Raw genomic sequence first — 13,043 nt, 5'->3', positions numbered from 1 at the left:
ATATCAGGAAGTTGGGGATGAAGATTGACTCTACAAGATTACCTCCAGTTTATGCTGTACCTGAACATGATTTCCAAAAAGAATTAGTCTATGATGAGTTGGATAAATGTTTTCCTACAGTGTTCTCGTAATCCTTAGGTAAGCTGATTGAATTCAAACACCAAATTATTTTACAAGAGAATGCAAGTTCCCTTAGACATAAAGTGCTTAATGTACCAGTGAATTATAGACCCAAACTGAAAGAGATGTTGAAGGATTTATGTGAAAGAAATATTATTGAACCAATTCAGAGTTCGGACTGGATCTCCCCAGTTGTAATATCTCTTAAGGGGAATGGGGATCTCAGGCTATGTGTCGATTTGAGGTCTTTGAATGAAGCGATCTGGGTTGACACATATCCTTTGCCGAACTTACAGGAATTGGTATCATCTGTAGGCCAGGCCTCATTATTTTCGACCATTGATTTGTCCAGCGCTTATCATCAAATTGAATTGGATGATAGCTCCAAACACTACACCGCATTTGTAACGACGGAGGGTGCATTTCAACATAGAAGGATGCCTTTTTGTCTGGCCAGTGCTTCTGCTGTCTTCCAAAGAGAGATGAATATAATTTTTGGAGGAGTACCAAATGCAAGGGTATTTCAGGATGATATTCTGATTTATGGCAAGGATAGAGCCGAACATGATAAAATGTTGGAAGATGTTTTAATTATACTTCATGAGAATGGGTTGACCGTAAAGAAGGAGAAATGTAAATTTGGCCAAAGCCAGGTTGAGTATTTGGCTCATATTATTTCTCAAGAAGGGATCTGTCCCAAAATACATCATGTAAGGGCTATTGCGGATGCTCCTGAGCCAAATTGTAAGGAGCAATTGATGTCTTTTTTGGGTCTCACAGAATTCTATTCTAGGTTCATAGAGAACTATGCAACTAAAATAGAAGACTTAAGGAAACTATTACGTAGAAATGTTCCATTTGAATGGGGTAAGGATCAATGGATATGTTTTGAATGTAGTGAGCATGAAATAATTCAAGCTCCATGTTTGAAACCTTTTGTAACCAATATGGAATGTGAGATCGCTGTTGATGCGAGCAGTTATGGTATAGGGGCGGTTCTTTTCCAAAAGAAAGGCCATGAGAAATGGATTGTAGCTTATGCTTCACGGACACTGTCGCAATCCGAAAGGAACTACTCTGTGATCGAGAAGGAAATGTTGGCAGCATCGTGGGCAGTGCAAGGTTTCCGGATGTATATATGGGGAAAGAAATTCAAATTATGTATGGACCATAGTTTACGTCCTTGCTTCTAAATAGCAATTTTATTTTTTGGAGGTGGAGCACATTCCTGGGAGATGTAATGTTGTAGCTGATGGGTTGTCACGATTGCCATACGGATACGGAATGTGACGTTACTTTTACGTATGAGGACGTGTTATCAGGTTAGGAAGTGCATGATGGGTTGGATCAAGAAAGTTTGACGGAACAGGAATGGAATCAGGAATGGTAAAGGACAATGAGATGCAAGTAGTGAAAGGTTATATATTGAATGGCAGGCCTAGTGAACGTGTGTTGAGAGGTGAAAGTGCAATTTTGTGGAAAATGAAGGATGAGCTTGGTGTGTGTGGTGAAGTGATTCTAAAAGGTGATAGAATTATTCCCCTGAAGGGAATGCAGGATATTATTGTGAGGAAAAGTCACATTGATCATAGTGGTGTGTCAAGGAATAAACGGAAAGTGAAGGAATTTTTCCGGTGGCCTGGGATTGATGTGACGATAGACAGATTTGTGAGGAATTGTTTTGTGTGTGCCGAGAGTGATAAGAGTGCGAAAGAGCCAAGGAAAATTATTAAAGATTTGAGAAATGCAGTTAAGTTGGATGATGGCAGAACCTGGAATGTGAGACTGGTGTCTGTTTGTAGGACTGGAGGTGAGTGAATTGGTGGATGTTCTGATGAATGTAATGGATATTTAATGGATGGTAGTCCTGATGTGTTGGATGATAAAGTGTCTGGTAAGATAGTGGGGAGGGTGGAGTGTTCCGACGAAGTGGAAGGGATAGGAAGACTCCTGCCTGTTTGAATGACTATGTGACAATCTAATTATATTATTTCAGGTACTTATTGGTTAAACACTCATGTGTATAGTTACATTTATTGGATGTTTTATAATTGACATTGTGAGGTTTTGTAATTTTATCAACACGGTATGGAACACTGTATTAAGATTTGTTGAGGGGAAGATGTGTGTCGTCAAGCCTGGAATGTGAACTCAGCGGTCGTCGCGTGAATGGAATGTGGATAGGACGACCGTTAATAGAGCATGCGGAGAGGCGAGGCGTCTGGGAGTGGTTGGCACCGCTTATGGCATAGTTCTTCAAATAAAACCTTTATACTAACTCCTTCGATTGATGTCTACTTGGGACCCTTTAATGGATAGCTTAACATTTCAACAATGATTGGTAGGCAGCAGTGTGATTCTAATGTCTATGTATGGTTCAAATGATATCATATGAATTTTTTTTTACATGCTTTGCAAAAAAATGTGTTTTCTACACCCTCAGTAAATAAAAAAAGAAAATATACTTTAACGCATTTTACTTTATAAATTAAGGGTTGACGCAGTTTCCTGAGTGATGTGATGCCAAAGGGTTTCTGCCTCAAATAAGTAATTTTATGGACTATTAGTAGTGTCCCTTCTTGAAAGGAACATTTTTCTGCTGGGAGTTTATTTGTCTTCTGGAGGAAGATGATGTCCTATGGATTAAAAGAGGGAATATTCATGATTTGCAATTGAAGAAGGGACAATGGCTGAGGTTTTTATCCTCTTCTTAGGGCTATAATCTTTATTGTGAAAATCTGAAGAAGCATTTGTTTAAGGTTAAGATGGTACATCAGCATAGTGGTCACTTGGACCACAGGCATGGGATTGTTGTCTGTATATGTTTACAGACATTGGGCCTGATTTAACGTTTGGCAGATGAGGGTACTCCGTACATAACATAGTCGATGTCCCTTCATTTAAAGTTGTGGTTCCCCTTACCTATTTAGAATTGGAGGATGAATCATGTTTCTGATGTAGAGTCATAGCTGGACCTTTTGCCGCAAACCTTTGACTAATGGCTAATTGGTTATTGGGCCATCAGTCAAAGTACTTCAGACCATCCACTCCCATTTTGGGTTGGACATTCCATTGTACTTTTTCCTGTTAAGAACTGGCAGGGGAAAGCCTGGAGGTACTGAACAGGAAACTAAAAAAAATCCCCACACAGAAATAAACTTCCAGTGTGTCACTTGTATTTCTTTTTTGTATTTCAATATGAACTCTCAGGCCTCCTCAGGCAGCCTCCCGACTTGTCTCTTCTAGTAATGCCTGGTGGCCTTTGCTGTCAGGTCTTCATTTCTCTCGGCACCTCCTGACCCACACACCTTAGAGGGCTAGGCAGTTACTTATGATTGCAGTGTTTAGTGGGGTTTTAGGAAGGCTTAGTTTATGGCCTAGATTAACCCCAGCCCATGTTTCAGTGGGCTGAGTAGCCTTTTATGCCTACACATACTGTGGCTTGTCACTTTACTCCTTGTTACAGACTTTGCCGCAGATCTTGGGAGGCAGCACCAGTGATGGTGAGGCTCTGACACAGGTTTGATGTGGCAGGTAGAAATTGCATGGGACTTCCTGTCTCGACAGCCATTTTCGATATGGAGGGCGAGAAATAGCCTGGATCCCGAATGTTTGGTGCTTCACATGAAGGAACCCAGGCTTGTTGCACAAAATCCTGCAAGCTCCTTTAATCTATTGGACAACTTCTTGATGCTTCTGGCAATAAGCATCCTCCTCTTATGCATGAACCTGCATTGGATTTAAGACCTGCTGCCACTGCACACCTTGTGGGGGTGTATTTACCTTGCTGGCTGAGGCTGCAAACATTTGGCCTAGGAAATATTGTACCCAAATGCAGAATATGAGAGACCCAATTGTGAAACATTGTTGCAGAACAATCTTAGATGGCAGCATTAGATTGTTTTGAGCTTGTTGTGTACGGTGTGTTATATCTTCCTGCTACTGCCATAAGAACACTCAATTGATAAATGTGTCCCTTGTTTGAGAATTGTGTGATAAAGAAATCTCTTGTTAATTGTGTGTATTATTCTACAGCGTACCTATAGAGATCACACATCGATTAGATATGCATGATGTTTAAAGTGTGCTAAGTTTACAAGATTTGTTGCTGTGTCATGGCTTATGCCACAGGGCAGCCCAGTGTGCGATTCAGTAACACAAGGGTTTTCTTTATTCTCGGTGTTGTTACCTGGTCCAAAACTCCAAGCAGTTGCTGGGTGTTCCAAAGAAGGTGGAACCACAACAAGGACAAGAGATCAACAATGAGATCCCAAATGATGATCTCACCAGCTAGACATACAGCATAATATTATCGAAAAAACTGCCCTCATCCACTAATAGTGACATGCTTCATCATAGGGCTTTGATGTCACATACCCACTCTAGCCAACTTTTCTCCAAACTAGATCTACGTGAAGCATACCATTTGGTGCAGATACATGAAAGGGATGAGTGGAAGACAGCATTCTGCACTACATTTGATCTTTTTGAACATCAGGTTATGCTGTTTGGCCTGTGCAATGTCCTAGCCATCTTCCAACATCTTGTGTACTGTGTATTGCGAGAGTACTTAGATATCTTTGTGGTTGTCTATGTTGATGAAATTCTCCTCTATTCCACATCGAAGGTGAGCATGTTACCCATGTTAAAAAAGTATTACATGCCTCTTGAGAAAACAATCTATATGACAAAATCAAAAAGTGTGAGTTCCATGTCCAATCTGTCCAATTCTTCGAGTACATCATCTCTCCCAAAGGGCTAATTATAGTCGAGTCCAAAGTACAGACAGTATTGCAATGGCTGAAACCTACCAGTGTGAAACAGGTGCAAAGATTCATGGGCTTTGTGATTTCTATTGTCAGTTTCTCTCTGCTCTCATGGCACCTAGAACAGTGCTATTCTAGAAAGGAAACATATTGTGTTGGTCACCAGTCATGTTTCTTCCCAACCAGTGGTGGTGAAGTGGATGCAGGGAGAGTTGGTGTATGCTGCTTCCGGACAGGTGGGTCACAGACCTCATGGATGGTGGCCTAAACTGCAACATGCTCTGACACAAACGTCTGTCTTGGGCATACAAAAAACTTGGCATATTAAACATGACACCTGCTCCGTAATGTTTCAGTAACTTCAGCAGAACCATTGCAGTCTCTTGAATGGCCGGCTGACTACATTTCATGATTGGCTTAGCAGACTAGCCAACCAGCTGCCATTCTTTAATCAGTCCTGTAGTACTTTTATAAATATTATATATATATATATATATATATATATGTATATATATATATATATTTTTTTTTCTACAGAGAGAGAGTGAGAGAGAGAGAGAGAAAGAGAGAGAGAGAGGTGGAATACATCGGGGCTTACCTACAGTCCCCTTTGCACCACCAGTGTGCCATTTGTTTTTCAAGGCTTGGATGGTGCAGAGTGCAGACCAATATCCATGAGGCCATACAAAGCCACTTTGCTTTGTTTTTGATAGCCGCGTAGATATGGTGTAAGGCAATACAGTGCAAGTCACTGCGCTGCCTTACACAGCCTCGGGGGCATTCCATGGGTGTTGCATTGGGATTTCCAATGCAGTACCCATGAGTTTTGATGCATTATCAGATTTACAAAGATCTGTAAACCTGGGAATGCATCAAAACCATATGTCCCCCCAGGGATAACGTGCAGCACACAGAAAGAGGAATAAGCCAGAATGGATTGTTCTTTTGCAGGAAGGTGTGCCTTCCTGCACAAAAACAAGCCTGCCAACAATGCAGACAGCCTTGCACCATGGTGCAAGGGTGCCTGGGATGGCGATAGGCACCACATTGTGTGCCAGCACTGGTTGAACGGACAGGAATGCACTACATAAATACCGTGCATTGCTGCCCTCTGCCTTTTTCTGTAAATATGCCCCATAATGTGTAACTGTGTAATATGGCCCTATCTTGCTATTGGGTAGTTCTAGTGACATAAAAAAACACAGGCCAAAGACAAGTAGTTTGTAATTGTCACCTGAACTCAAAGATGGCAATAGTTAGATATTACATGTTTCTCATTATGAATATTGTATAATGCACGATTTAATATTTTATTGTAATACTCTCTAGAAAAATTTGGAACATTTGAGCATAATTTTTAGTATTTGTTGTTTGTTCGAGACGTTTTACAGGGTTTTGAGAAATGTGTAGTTTTTGTTGAAGAATAGATAATGTGCTAATATTCAAATGTGTTCCCACGCAACAGTGCAAATAGCATAAGTGGCATTTTTTCTGTTATGTAGTGTGTGTCAATGAATTTAACATTTTGCTGACAGGGTTCTGCATTTACAATATTTATTTTCAAACACTGGGTACGCGATCGTTGGTGCATTCATGCATCAGGGATTGACCTGCAAGGGTTAAGTTTTCATGTCTTCTTCTTAATGCGCTGCGAGCAGCCTTGCAATTGCGAAAGTGTTTTCTTTATCAGGACTAAAAGTAAAAAGAAATATTGTGTTAACCATTGATTTAACTTTTTTATTTTCTGAATTTCCAGCAAATGGAACAAGCCCTGTGAGTTATGGAAATTATTTCACAGTGAAGTATTTATTTAATAAATATTCAATAAAAAGCCTTATATATTCCAAGATAATCATCCTGATCTTATTGGTAAATTCTCTTCTGCTTCTCAGTTTTGTGCTACTTAATGCCCTTGTTTTTACTTTCATTGTGCTGACTTCCATGCACTTCTTATCCTTTTGTATTGTCACTTTGTTGTCAGAAACAGCTGTTTATATATTTGTTTTCTAGTTAATTGTTGTCAGGAAGAGGTATGCATACTTTTATGCGTTGGTGAACTACTTGTCCAAAGTTGTTATTAACTTTAATTCCATATACGTTTGTAATTATTTCAACTTAGAGTGTGCATCTCTGCTCACCTAAAATAAAATTATGTACAAGCAATTTCCTTACCTGCTGACTCTGACAAAGAGCTCCTTTCTTATGTGACCAGACTCTGAAAAGGAAGTGGTACAAAACCTATACTTCACTCGGAGCAGTGTATTGTGGCTTCTATGTTTCAGACGTCTGTGAAATATGGAAACTATTTCATAGCTCCCTCACAAATAAGGCCATCATCATAATGGCACCTCTTCTCCAAACCACTGTTAAGCTCATCATAAAAAATAAAAAAACTACTTAAGAGAGTTACATCAAATCACATGCAGTATCTATTATAAAGTTCTAGTTTTATGCTAAGCTTTGTGTAATTCCGTTCATCATTTTTTTGTAACAGCAAATAACTAACATTTCTATAATAGCTAAAATTAAAAATCCTTTCTTTCTGATAACCCATTTAACCTTCTGCCCACTGGATGCACTGGGTGAGTCTGCACAAAACCTGACATTATTGAAGATAGCTTTATGTGCTGGCTGGGTTCTCATTTTTGTGCACTAATGCTATTGGAAAATCAAAAAAAGGCCTTTTCAATGGAGCATGAGGTTTAGACCTTACTAGAGAGCCTACATACACCTATATATTTCCTAAAACACACAGTTAAAGTAATGTTATGGTTAAGAAACAAAACCTAAAAGCCACTGATAAGGCATTCTCATAGTTACATAAGCAAACCATAAATCATCCCCAAAGTAGTTATCATGGCTCACAAAGAATGTCACGGATAACACCAGATTTGGTAATGTTTGTACGGGAGCTGGGACTTGGGTGCGGACTTCAACCAAGTCCCGCAATCAAGCCCTGCTGTGCATGCAAGGCAGAAGGTCATATGCTGTGACTTCGGTCTACAACGGGTCTGGACGCAACTGGACCCGGCCAATGCTGCACACGATTGAAGTCATGTGAATTGGGTTATATTCACATTAGGAGTGAACCCTGAGCTTGTCTAAAGGTGACCTGATTGTTTATAACTATAAAACTACACAATGCTAGTTATCAACAACACATACACAAATCAAACTAACTATTGCATATCTGTACTGATAACATCAAGTATGTCAATAGTGAGGTGCTATTTGGTTTTACCACTGATTTCATCAGTGACTTTAGGTATGAGGTATGGTTTGCCTACTGAACTATAACTGGTCAACTTCAGTAGTATAATGTCACATAAGCTGTGTTTTTTAAAACTTAAATTGAACAAACAACGATTACTTACATTCTATATCAACACCCAAGGATTTTTTATTCTACCATTCCAATACACCATGAAACTGAACATTGCCAAGCACAACCTTCTGCCATAATCAGATAGATTTAGCAGAAGGTTTGATCTATGGTGAGGCCCTGCAGGCACCTGCCCATTCATCCAACCCCCAAAAGAGCACCCTGCAATATGTGACAGGGCCATCTATCATGCATCTAGTCCATTTAGCTATGCACATGTGGCATTCCTGCAAGGCCTACACATGTACCCATCCTAAGCTGACCTGAGTAAATACAGTGCCAAGTTCATGGGTATACTTAAAGAATTCTGAGATTTCTCTTTTGTTATGATGATTATGTCAGTTTTGGGCTATTTCTTGGCACAGCTCAAATGTATATATATGTGTGTTTGAAATGCAGTAGGTTTACCACCAAGCTATTTATAACTATAACATATTTGTGGCATTTGCCATGTTTCTCATCCAAAATTAAGGAAAATAAAAATACAAGGGGAAAAGGGAAAATTTCCTGGCAGAAAATATTGAGCATTCCAGAGTTATCACAACCATCCAAATTAAAGCTTACACTTTAAAGTTTAAACATGAACTTCCTGCAATTCGCTTAAAGAGTTTATGAATCTGAAGAACTATCACACATATAATGAAATTGTTAAGAAACTTGAAAAATGTACTTTTGCTATCCTTTACAAAATGACTGTGTGAGCACTACTCTGAAATAATGGGGCTTGCCTGAGGGGCAATCTACAGCTGTCTTGCTCATCAAAATAGGGGAAAGGAATTAGAGTTATTATGTTTTGATGGAAGTCATGTCCAGAAAGCACCTTTTTGAAGAATATGTTATTATTATTGTTATTATTATTATTATTAATATTGCTGTTGTTGTTATTGTTAATATTATTATTATTGCTACTACTACTATTATTATTATTGTTATTGATATTATTAATATTATGTTTGAAATATCTTTGCTGCTACCATTGAAGCATTTTAATTCAGAAGAATTGCTATTAACACAAAAATGCTATCTGAATATATGTTTGTAGACTCCCTTCTCCTGCTCTTGAGATATAGGAGATTAACATCTAACATTTTCAGGTTTGTCTATGTATGTTGATGGATTTCCTGGGTTCAGCTGGCTTGCCGTCAGGTCCAATACCTTGTGATTTTTTGCAAACTCATATTTACTTTATTTGCAAGCCATCTCTACACTCAACACAAAAATGAGGTCTCACTACACACACACTAGGGGCATTCCTTCTTTGCCTCATTAAGAAGGGCCTTTCAAAAAGGGTTGATACCAATAATTTATTTTTGGGCAGGGCCAACTTTAGTGCTGGTAGCACTTAGGGAGAGATTTATACTTTTTGATGCAATACTGCGCGAACGCAGTATTGCGTCAAAAAGTTTAGCACTGGCTAGCGTAATTTCTTAATGCCACCCAAGCGTCAAATTTATACTTTGACGCTGGGTGGCACTAAGAATAGGTTAGAGTCATTTTACCTGACGCTAACCATTGCGTCTTGTCGTAAGGCAAAATGATGTTAACGCAGGAAAAATGACTCTAATCTGGTTTACGACATGGAAAAAGATCGCAAAACGGATATGCGCCATTTTTCAATGCAATAGCGTAAAAAAGCAATGCAAACGGAGCAAACAGTGTTAAGCAGCCCCAAAATGGATCCCAGAAGCCAGGAGAGACCCCAGGGAGACCCCCCAGACAACCAGGAACCAGCCAGGAGGACACAGACAAGACCCAGAGGAGTGACAAGAAGAAGAGGAAGTGTCACTTCAGCACAGAGGAGCATGAAATTCTGGTGAGAGGGGTGACGGAGCACCAGCATCATCTCTTCATTACCTCTAAATTTCCAATTTGGAGGAGAAAGGCAATTTTGCTACAGATTGTCGACAAGATTAAGAGTGTGGCAGAAGTCAGGAGCACTGTCATTGAGTGCTGGCATGACTGAAAGCACAGGACAAATTTCAAAATGGCAAGGAACAGGAAGGCAGCATTGCAGACCAGAGGTGGAAGTTCAGCACCGCAAGAGGACTTGGACGAGATGGAGGAGATGGTTGCAGCCATCATTCCGGAGGAAATCGCCATTTGTATCGCAGGACAGGACAGCGCAGACTACCAGGAAACAACACATATGCAGGGTAAGTTGCATGGGGGGCAAAAATGCCTAAATATCAAGTGCAAGAAGGGGAAGGCACATACCTACTATTCAATGCAAGTCAGCCCTGAAAATCAGGCAGTGGAAAGGACAAAGGGGCATGGCACGGGACTCCCTGCACTGCCCATGCCAGGTGCATGGCCAGTGCAGGGGCATCCAGGGGCACAGCACAACACAACACCAACAACCTTTGCATGGGGGTACACCACCATGCCAAGGCTGCTGGAAATGCTGAATCAGACCAGGAGGGTAGGGTAGAACGTAAAACTGGTCTGCTGTCACAGGGTAGCTGGTATTGTGAGAATGTATACAAGAGGACAATACCCAGTCTCAGGCCATTGGCTCAAGCAGCATTTACCATTGACAGGAGTTGCTACTACTACCTGTGCTGTGTGTGCTGGTCAATTAGGAAATGGCAGTTAGGTGCCCATAGCACAAACGCACTTAAAATTAGGGTTCAGTATGACTACGTGATCAACCCCCATCAATCCCTATCCAAGTGCAAATCCTGTCAACTGCTCATGTCCATAGACTCAATAACCATCAGGCACTGTCACATACATACTGATGTACACAAGAGTAATCTCATACCCATGCTGCCCATTCCTGGGTTAACCCCCGTGCCTCTATCACAATAGCTACAATGCCACCATGCAACATCCCAGGTGTCATAGTGCTAAGACAACTGTTTTGAGGGGGAGGACATATGTGCGTAGGAAGGCAAACACACTTACACAGTCACAAGAGGTAATGGAACTCTGCCAGGCCCATCAGTGCAATGCAATGTAGCACACATACGCAAACATCAACATGAGAAACTAGCAATGGTAACACTTGTATTGTCTCATGGAAATGCCATAAATGGTATGGTGCTGGGTCTCAGCACTGCATCGGTGTATGTGAAAAATGATGGTCTGGGACAGGTTCATATTGTAATGTGTGGTGCAGTGGCATCAGCACACCAACAATCATTGCAAGGCCTCAACATGCTAATGGAAGCAGAGGGAGGGTTGATGAGGACAAGAAGGTGGCAAGCCACAATTTGGACAGAACCCACACCTAGAAGATGTGACGCAGACAATTGCCCAAACTACCCACACTACATGTGACATGCAGATGGGGCATAGGGCTATGAGACTGCAAACATTAACCCCTTCGCTGCCAGGCCTTTTCCCCCTCCTGTGCCAGGCCTTTTTTTGCCTATTTGGGGCAGTTCGCGCTTAGGCCCTCATAACTTTTTGTTCACATAAGCTAACCAAGCCAAATTTGCGTCCTTTTTTTCCAACATCCTAGGGATTCTAGAGGTACCCAGACTTTGTGGGTTCCCTTGAAGGAGGCCAAGAAATTGGCCAAAATACAGTGAAAATTTCGTTTTTTTAAAAAAAAATTGAAAAAGTGGCTGCAGAAGAAGGCTTGTGGATTTCCCCCTGAAAATGGCATCAACAAAGGGTTTGTAGTGCTAAACTCAGCAGATTCCTAGCTTTCAGGAACAGGGAGACTTGAATCAGAAAACCCAATTTTTCAACACAATTTTGGCATTTTACTGGGGCATACCCCATTTTTGCAATTTTTTGTGCTTTCAGCCTCCTTCCAGTCAGTGACAGGAATGGGCATGAAACCAATGCTGGATCCCAGAAACCTAACCATTTCTGAAAAGTAGACTAAATTCTGAATTCAGCAAGGGGTCATTTGTGTAGATCCTACAAGGGTTTCCTACAGAAAATAACAGCTGAAAAAGAAAAATATTGAAATTGAGGTGAAAAAAACATCAATTTTTCTCTACGTTTTACTCTGTAACTTTTCCCTGCAATGTCAGATTATGGAAAGCAATATACCGTTACGTCTGCTGGACTCCTCTGGTTGCGGGGATATATAGGGCTTGTAGGTTCATCAAGAACCCGAGGAACCCAGAGCCAATAAATGAGCTGCACCCTGCAGTGCGTTTTCATTCTATACCGGGTATACAGCAATTCATTTGCTGAAATATAAAGAGTAAAAAATTGCTATCAAGAAAACCTTTGCATTTCCAAAAAGGGCACAAGATAAGGTGCTGAGGAGCAGTGGTTATTTGCACATCTCTGAATTCCGGGGTGACCATACAAGCATGTGAATTATAGGGAATTTCTCAAATAGATGTCTTTTTCACACACTCTCCTATATTTGGAAGGAAAAAATGTAGAGAAAGACAAGGGGCAATAGCACTTGTTTTGCTAATCTATGTTCCCCCAAGTCTCCCGATAAAAATGATACCTCACTTGCGTGGGTAGGCCTAGCGCCGGCGACAGGAAACACCCCAAAGCGCAACGTGGACACATCCTAAATTTTGGAAAAAAACAGAGGTGTTTTTTGCGAAGTGCCTACCTGTAGATTTTGGCCTCTAGCTCAGAAGACCTAGGGAAACCTACCAAACCTGTGCATTTCTGAAAACTAGAGACCTAGGGGAATCCAAGGAGGGGTGACTTGCGGGGCTCGGACCAGGTTCTGTTACCCAGAATCCTTTGCAAACCTCAAAATTTGGCTAAAAAAACACATGTCCCTCACATTTCTGTGGCAGAAAGTTCTGGAATCTGAGAGGAGCTACAAATTTCCTTCCACCCAGCGTTCC

The sequence above is a fragment of the Pleurodeles waltl genome, chromosome 1_2 (assembly GCF_031143425.1).
Source record: "Pleurodeles waltl isolate 20211129_DDA chromosome 1_2, aPleWal1.hap1.20221129, whole genome shotgun sequence".
NCBI lineage: Eukaryota > Metazoa > Chordata > Amphibia > Caudata > Salamandridae > Pleurodeles > Pleurodeles waltl.
Note: the sequence above shows the minus strand (reverse complement) of the source record.